This window comes from Echinops telfairi, unplaced genomic scaffold (genome assembly GCF_000313985.2).
Source record: "Echinops telfairi isolate 266 unplaced genomic scaffold, ASM31398v2 ScPeMD7_6;HRSCAF=24_1, whole genome shotgun sequence".
Lineage (NCBI taxonomy): Eukaryota > Metazoa > Chordata > Mammalia > Afrosoricida > Tenrecidae > Echinops > Echinops telfairi.
This window is the reverse complement of record NW_022103903.1, coordinates 16,471,136-16,479,814: the sequence shown is the minus strand read 5'-3', so window position 1 is coordinate 16,479,814 and position 8,679 is coordinate 16,471,136. Positions and strand designations below refer to the sequence as shown.

General features: G+C 37.2%; 1 pseudogene; it reads right to left on the bottom strand.

The window, feature by feature from the left end:
* Positions 1-1,102: 1,102 nt before the first annotated feature.
* LOC101637966 lies at positions 1,103-1,871 on the bottom strand (annotated as a pseudogene).
* Positions 1,872-8,679: the final 6,808 nt, after the last annotated feature.

Below are 8,679 nucleotides of genomic sequence, written 5' to 3'. Positions count from 1 at the left end.
AATGACATAATCCCAATGTGTGCATGGCAATGACATAATCCCAGTGTGTGCATGACAATGCTAGTAGGGACTTTCTCAAAGATGCCATGAAAAATAATGGAAAAGTCAAGGCACATAATCATTTTACCTCTTTTTAAAGCTGAAATTATCCTGCATAAGAATATCATTTGAAATTAATATACCTGTTTCAGTTTTTAATGTAGCTTAATCCAATCACATCTGACATGTTTAATAATTGGATAGTTATGAAATTTAATAATCAATGGGAATTTACTTGATATTCCCATTAATTGAAAGACATGTATTTAAAAATGGCATTTGTTTCAGTAATAATTGATTATCTTTTAGATATATGTAAGGGTTCATTCTGTTTTCTTTTTTGGGTGGTGGGGTATAAAAATTTATTACACATCCAGAAGTTTACTGACGCACACAGATGAGCTAGGACACAATGGTACTGGGTTGAGGACAGCTAGCTCTTTGGAACATGAACAGGTTTGGATGGCTCAGGGCCTCATGCCACGCTGATGGGTCAGCTAGATTAGGAGGGCATATGCCGAACACCAAGGGGTGGCAGGGCACTGAGGGGCTGCCCTGCCTGCCTGCCCACACCACTGCCCCTGTCTGATTCAGGGTTTCAGAGGACACCAGCCCAGAAGCAAGCAACTGAAGAACAGGGGCTTCCTAAGGTGGTCCAGGCTTGTCTCTGCAGAAGCGACTGCAACACCAATGTAAGCAACAGCTTTAATTGAATGATTTCCATCAACTCCACATGAAGTCTCCAGCCTTCACAATTCCATAAAGTACGAAACAGGAAGTTCCAGGCCGTGGAGACAGAAGGAGCCCCAAGGACCGCACCTTCCTACCCAGGTTGCTCCGGGAGCAGGGAGTGGGGAAGGTCTTTTTCGTTTTTGTTTTTTAACTGAGCCCCTCATGTCAACGTACAAAAGAATTATTCTGATTGACATTACAGTGTACTGAAACAAAGTGGACTAAAAAGCAAGTACTATTCTATGTGCGGGGAGGTGGGAGAGAGAACGAGTCCTTCCAAGCAGGAGGGGAGGCAGCTGGTGGAAGCTTCTGTGGCCGGGGCCCAGCAGGGTCACTCACGCCGCTCCATTTTGACTTTTGGGGGTCTCACGAAGGTTCGGTTTTTCTTCTCTTTCTTCCCCTTTGTGTTTGCTTGGAAATTTCGCCAGCTGTCCACTCGGCCATGTCGACTTTCCTCAAAGTTTTTCTGCCACTCCCTTTCTCGTTTGGCTTTTTCTTGAGCTTCAATCTCTTCTTCCCTTTGCCATTTCCTTTCATGGATCTCTTTGGCCTCTCTTTCTTTCCTTTTAATTTCCAGTTCAGCAAGAGTTTCATGGCCTGTTTATATACTCCTTGTTTGAACAGCTCGGGGTCATCCTCCTCCACGTTTGTGGGTTTCCCTTCCTTCTTCAGTTGCTTTTTTCGCTCCTTCACAGTGTGTTCCACGTATTCTTTTCCTGCCTGAATTACATCCAGGGCCCTCTTCTTTTGTTCCTGATCCAGCAGCAACTTGTAAGCTTTGCCCACAGCTTCAAAAGCCTTTTGTGCTCTGTCAGCATCGTCTTGGGTTTTGTCAGGGTGCACCTATATCGACAACTGCCGAAATCTCTTTTTTACAGCTTCATCTGTCACTTTAGGATCTAGCTGAAGAACCGCAAATGGGTTCAAATTGAAGTAGGAGGAGCCAGGACGGGTCAGTCTTTCAATCTGATTTTTGGATGTTAAAACCGAGTCTCTCTTCTCTATTTGTTTGACCTCACTATAAAAGGTCATGAAGGCCTCCTCTGTGCCGCCCCCGCCGTCCGCAGGCCCGCTCTCCCCAGAAGCCGCCATTTCCCCAGCGCGGCCGTGGCCTCACCTCATTCTGTTTTCTAGAAGATTATGAAACAAATTTTAAAACAGTGCTCTTAAATGTATATCACTGTTCTGTCTACCTAAATGCAGTTTTCAGCCATTTAATATAACTACTTGCGTTTCACTGGAGGGTAAAGCACAAACACCTCTGCGGCCCAGAGTGTTGTCCATGAAATGCTTCTTAATAAGCATCGCTATGTTAAATATAAATGGATCGGATTTAGGAGATTAGTCAAACTGCTTCACTATTTACCTGTGAAAATGGAGGTCTTGGGTTCACATACTCAATGAATTACCTTACAAAGTATTTCTCCAAGTTACTAACTCATAACTAAAGGAATCTTTAGAAATTGAAAAGGATTTCATTACCTAACCACTGTATTTCCTGCATTTCCAATGGCATTAGCTTAAATATATATGTTTGAATGAACACAGAATGATACGTATATTATACAATGAGAGTAACCATATTTCCATCTCTTATTTCTGGATCAAGAATTGTCTTCCATTGATTTTTCTTTTCTATTTTCAATATTATCATCATGATAAAAGGGAAATATTACTGTTATTTTTTACAACTGGAAAAACTTAGGGTAAGCTTTCATTTCAGTTAATTCTAAAGTTATTTTTGATAAAAAGAACATAACTACAGTAAGAATAAACTGAATAAACCTGGTAGAATTCAATGCCAGACAATCAGATCCTTTACAGCATAGCTATTATTAAATTTACAATGTTTTTCATATATTTCTGACTGCACTCTCTATTTAAAACTAATTGAATATGTTGTCAAAATTACATTAGGTTGTATGATGAACTACAAAAATGCTAGCAAAAATATTTTATCAGCTTCACTAACATACTGATAACTTTATATCTTCTATTAACCTATTAGCATGTAGAGAAATATATCATTTTTAGTTTTGCTCACAACGTATTATTGAAACACACTTATTTGCTCTGATATTTTCACATAAATATGATTTTTATATTCAGATAAAATTTATCTAATTGTATATTCAATAAATAGTTTAGATGAAATAGAACTGTTGAAATTATCTCTTTAAACATTTGTTGCCTACATTTAAAAAATGAATAATTTATATTTTGAAAAATCTGCATGAAATTAGATGATTCTTCTAAATAAATATAAATTTCTTTTTATTTAAAATGAGGACAGGATTTATTGTATTTAATGAACCCTTCAGGACCAGTGGTGTGAGTGGCGATACTGGGAGTGTAGAGGGAGGGTGGGTTGGAAAAGGGGAACCGATTACAAGGATCTACATGTGACCTCCTCCCTGGGGGACAGACAACAGACAAGTGGGGGGAGGGAGACGTCGGACAGGGCAATATATGACAAAATAATAATTTATAAATTATCAAGGGCTCATGAGAGAGGGGGAGCGGGGATGGAGGGGAAAAATGAGGAGCTGATGCCAGGGGCTTAAGTGGAGAGCAAATGTTTTGAGAATGATGAGGGCATTGAATGTACAAATGTGCATTACACAATTGATGTATGTATGGATTGTGATAAGAGTTGTATGAGCCCCTAATAAAACAATTAAAAAAATTTTTAAAGTTTTTTAAAGTACCGCAATTTAAAAATTATTTAAATTGTTTGCCAATAAATCAAGTAGACATTAAGTTTTCTGTCATTAAAATGGAAAGAGAAGCACCTTTATAGAAAAAAGCACATATCTAATTTAAAATCATTGTGTGACTTGACTTCCCTTGGACAATGAAATGTGTAAGTGAATGCTGAAGACAGCAGATTGTCATTGGAGAAAGAAGGAGCAGGGAAAAGAAAGAAAGAGAGAGAGAGAGAGAAAGAAAAAGAAAGAGGCAGCTTATAGGAAGAAACTGACTGTGTGGCAGATTTCAACACCTTTAAGTTTCTCAAAGGTAAGAATTTGACTTGCTGTCAAAAGCAATAACATAGATTCCTCCTCCAAAAAAGCATCGATAGAGGATCAAATTAATAAAATAATAATGCCAAACAAATATCATAACAACAAAATTAGTGCCCTCACCAGTTACAGAAATTTGATTCCGTATGCATAAATAAATTAAACCCATTATTATTCATATTCAGACTATATAATACATATTCTGCAATGACCTTGTAACAGAATTGGGATAAGATAACAGAATAGAAATAATATGCACACTTAACTTTTTTCAAAAATACAACTATTTGTACTTCAACCGCCACTATCATATTAGCATTCATTTCTGTTGCCAGAAACCCTCATTTTGTAGGCCTTAGAGTACTTGGTTAATAACCAAAAGTAGTTGGTTTGAACCCACTAACTGTTCTTCAGGAGAAAAACTAGGCTCTCTGCTTTCTGCAAAGTAGTCTAAAAACCTGATGCACTTGACTTCTGTCCTGTAGGGTCACTATGAATCAGAGTCAAGGCACCCGCAGCAGATTTATGGTGCTGCTCAGTCATTTATCCTTTAATAGTTGGCAAATTCCCATCATTTGTAATATCAGCACAATAGTGGAGAAGGCAAAAAACTACGATAACGCTTTGTGCCATAGAACCAGTCCCCATATATTTATTTTAGATAATTCAACTACTCTAGAGGGTTTCATAGGCACCCTGTTGATGTAAATGGTTATGAGTTGGGCTGCTAACTGTAAGGTCAGCAGTTCAAATACACCAGCCACTCCATGAAAGACACGGGTTTCTACTGCCATGAAGAGTAACCATCTCAGAAACTCTCAGGCCTGATTCTGTCCTAGAGGTTCAGTATGGATCAACATCAACTCTATGGTAGTGAGTTTGGTTTGGGGGTTATCGTTTCTTGTAGAAGTCTGCTACCAGGTTCTTCTCTACTTTGAAACTCATGGAGTCAAACTGTCAGGTTTTGCGTTCACAGCAGAGCTCTTCATCATTGCATCATTCAGGCTCATCGAGTTTGGCTACCCATTGCCATTGCAATAGAAGTGTGTCTCTGATTCATAGCCACCGTATAGGACAGAGTAAAACTACATAACTGGGTTTCCAAGGTTGTGAATATTTATTAAATATTTGCAGAGAGCAGTTGTTGGGTTCCAAGAAACAGCACTTTGTTAACAACCCAGATTTAACCACTGCACAACCATGATTCCTTCAAATTATTTGGGTGTAATTCACAGCCCACCACTTTCAAACTGTGTGACTCTGGGAATATCACTGAACTACCTAACCTTCATTTCTCTCATTTGTTAAAATTACAATAATAATAGACCACTTTTGTTGAAATTGGGTAAAAATTAGTGAAGTTTTATAGCATAGTTCCATAAAAGAGTAAAGATAGTGAATATTCATCCAATAAATTGTTTATTAGTACAATTATATTCTGATTATAGTACGAATAGAGCATAGTATGATAATCCCTATTTTAAGAAGTGCATGTTTATTAAGCTTATCATTTTATTAGACTTGCTTTCTAGCTTATTTCAACTCTACTGCCCTGGTTCTCTGGGTGGAATTTACTAAATAGGCAGTCCTGGTCTTATAACATATTTGAATTACAATGAACCACCTTAATTACTACCTGTTTTGGTTTCTATACTTTAGTTTCTGTGCATCCTATCATTATTAATATGTGCTACATATATTTTTGCAGCATGCACTTTGATGATATCTTGATTCTTATGGCAACACCACAGAAAAATCCGATTTGATTTATTAGATATTGATAATAAAAGGCAATAATAGTGAAACCCTAGGGTAATAAAATATTTATTTGATTTTTTTCACAACCAATGCTTCCAAATGAAAACACAAACAAATGAAATCAATATAAAAATTCTCAAAACTGGATCAGTAAGCTACACCAGAGTTAATGGGAAGATATTGAAGTTGTCAGGAATTTAATAAACTAGGAACTACAAGGAGCACTCAAGGAAGATGCAATCAAGAAATCAAAGGATGATGTTCATTGGACAAATTTGCCACAGAAAACTTCATCAAAGTGTTGACAATCAATGCTGCAATTTTGAGAACTTAGATGAAGTTGAACCACGCCATAGTATTTTCAGTTATCTCACACACATGTGAACAGTGAACAATGGATAAGAAAGATCCAGAAAGATTTGATATCTTTGTATTATGGGGTTGGCAAAGATTACTGAATAGACTGGAATTTATGAACTGCTGTGGCATAGGTTAATGTACTATGCATAAAATGATAATGAATCGATCTGTCTTAGAAGGGTTACAAGCAGAATGCTCCATAGAAGCACAGACCATGAGACTTTGTCTCACGTAATTTGGATATGTGAACACAGTGGGGCGAAACTGGCTGCCAAGGGCCACATGCAGCCCCCCGACATAATTTTTTGAGGCCCGCAATGCTCTGAAATAAAATGAAAATAGAAAAAAGTTGTTATGAAGAAAATAGTGCTTAGGGGAGGTCAAGGCAATACCGTACACGTACACATAATTCCCTCGTTAACCCTTTAGCTATTGGAGAGGAATCTACACGTGGCCCAGGGCCTTTCCTTGGGGCTTGTGGATGTATATAAAGACGCTGACTAATTTCCAGCGAAGTTTGGAAGCGATCTGTCTGCCACTCTCAGTGCCACGTCATGTAAACAGATGCCAACAGCAAAAAGGTTAAAAAGAGCGCTCTGCGTCGTGCTGTTATGAATCACACCTAGCAGCAGCGCGAGTTAACAGTTTTAGAGGGAAGCCACTACAATTGAGCATCACATTTGTGAGCTGCCCAACATTTTGTGTTTTTTATTAGTTACTTTGTTATATTTTCGGTTACAACATAAGAGGTAAGTAAACTAGCAGGAGGAAAGTGCTGGCAAGTTTTGGATAAAAAAAGAATAATTTTAGTTTTATAAATACATTGAATAAAATAAATGTTTAAATAAAAGCAATTACATAGTGTTTCAATGATCCTATCCATATTCCTGAATCCTCAATTCAAAATATAAATTTAACAACATTTGTAAGTGTGATGTGGCCCTGTGAATCTTGCCCGTTGCACCAAATGGCCCATGTTTTAATTGAGTTTGACACCCCTGTGTTAACAGATAGCCACTCCCTTGGGGGAGCGGGGGAAACAGTAAAGAAAGCCTGTGAGGAAAAGGCTGAGCCAAAGAGATTGATTCACACTATGGCTGCAATACTGAGGTCAAACTACACAATCATTATGAGAATGATGCAGAACCTGCTAGTGTTTTGTTGTGATGCACATAGAAGTCGCTGAGTCAAAACCCACACTTAACAACAACAGTTAGTTTCTGTTTACTAATTCAGATTTTATATTGAATGTCACTAGATGTCATCTTATGTCTATTCTCAAAAAAGATGAACTTTAACTAGATCCTTGTTTTTGGCTAATGCCTCCAGTGTAGCTTACATTCCTCCAATACTCGTAGGTTTGTTTGTTTGTTTGTCATACATTACCTTGAGAATAATTGAGCTTTTATCAGCTCTTTTTGCTATAGAGACTCTGTGAATTCCTTTCATCTTCTTTCGATGGTTTCTGCATCATTGTTTCCCAGGTGAAACTCTATATTCAAGAATGTTTCAGAGTCTTTTCTGAAAGTCTCTGTTCATTTCCTTCTTGTCTTTAATGACCTTTTACTTCCTTCATTTATGATGCTCTTGATGTCATTCCATAGCTATTCAGGTTGTCTGCCATTTGCGTTCAGTATGTCAAATATGTTTTTTAAATGTTCTATAAATGTGCATGGTCTCTACTCACAGTTGCATTTTTGCTCCCCTGGACTTTCTCCAATTTTCTTCAATTTCAACTTGGAATTGCATAGGAGTAATTGATAGTCTATTCTATAACAGGCACCTGCCCTTATGATGCCTGATGCTATCGAGCTTCTCCATCCTCTCTTCCAAAGATAAGGTCAATTTGATTCGTGTGTACTCAATCTGGCATACTCCATGTGCATAGTGACTTTATTATTGTTGAAAAAATGTATTTACAATGGAAAAGCCATTTGTCTTGCAAAATTCTATCAGGGAATTTCTAATTTCATTCTAAGGCCTAATTTTCCAACTAGTGATTCTTCCTCTCTGTTTCCAGTTTATACGTTCTAATCACCAATATTTATCAATACGATTTGATTGCATGTTTAATCAATCTCAGACTGAAGCAGTTGGTAGTTCTTAATTTCTTCATCTATAGCTTTAGTGTTCGATGCATACATGTGGATGATAGCTGTATTAACTGGACTTCCCTGTAGATATACAGATATTATAGTATCAAAAACACCATTGTACTTCAAGAAAGATCTTGAAATGTTCTTTTATGTGATAGAACTGAAACTAGAGTTTGCATGATGAAATTCTGTAAGAACAATGAATTATTCATCAAAAATACCTGTTTTCAAAAACACAAGCGAAGGCTACACATGCAGCCCTCACCTAATGGATTACACAGGGATACAATTGCCTACATCTATAACTAGATGAGGAAAATTCTTAATATCATTAGTTCAGACAAGGCCAGGGCTTATCTGTGAATCAGATAATGTATCACTCATATGTAAATTTGAGTTTGTCCTAAAGAACAAAGCAAATCCTCAATGGCCAAAATACAGTCCTCTTAAATGCATTCCTCTAGAACTGACACCACCTTGAAAGAATGTTTGGCACATTGAATATTTAATGATTGAAGAAAAGAAGGTCGTGGAAATAAATAAACGATATCTTATACTGTATTTAAACAAGGAAAAGAACATAGTTTTTTTTTTAACATTTTATTAGGGGCTCATACAACTGTTATCCCAATCCATACACACATCAATTGTGTAAAGCGCATTTGTACATC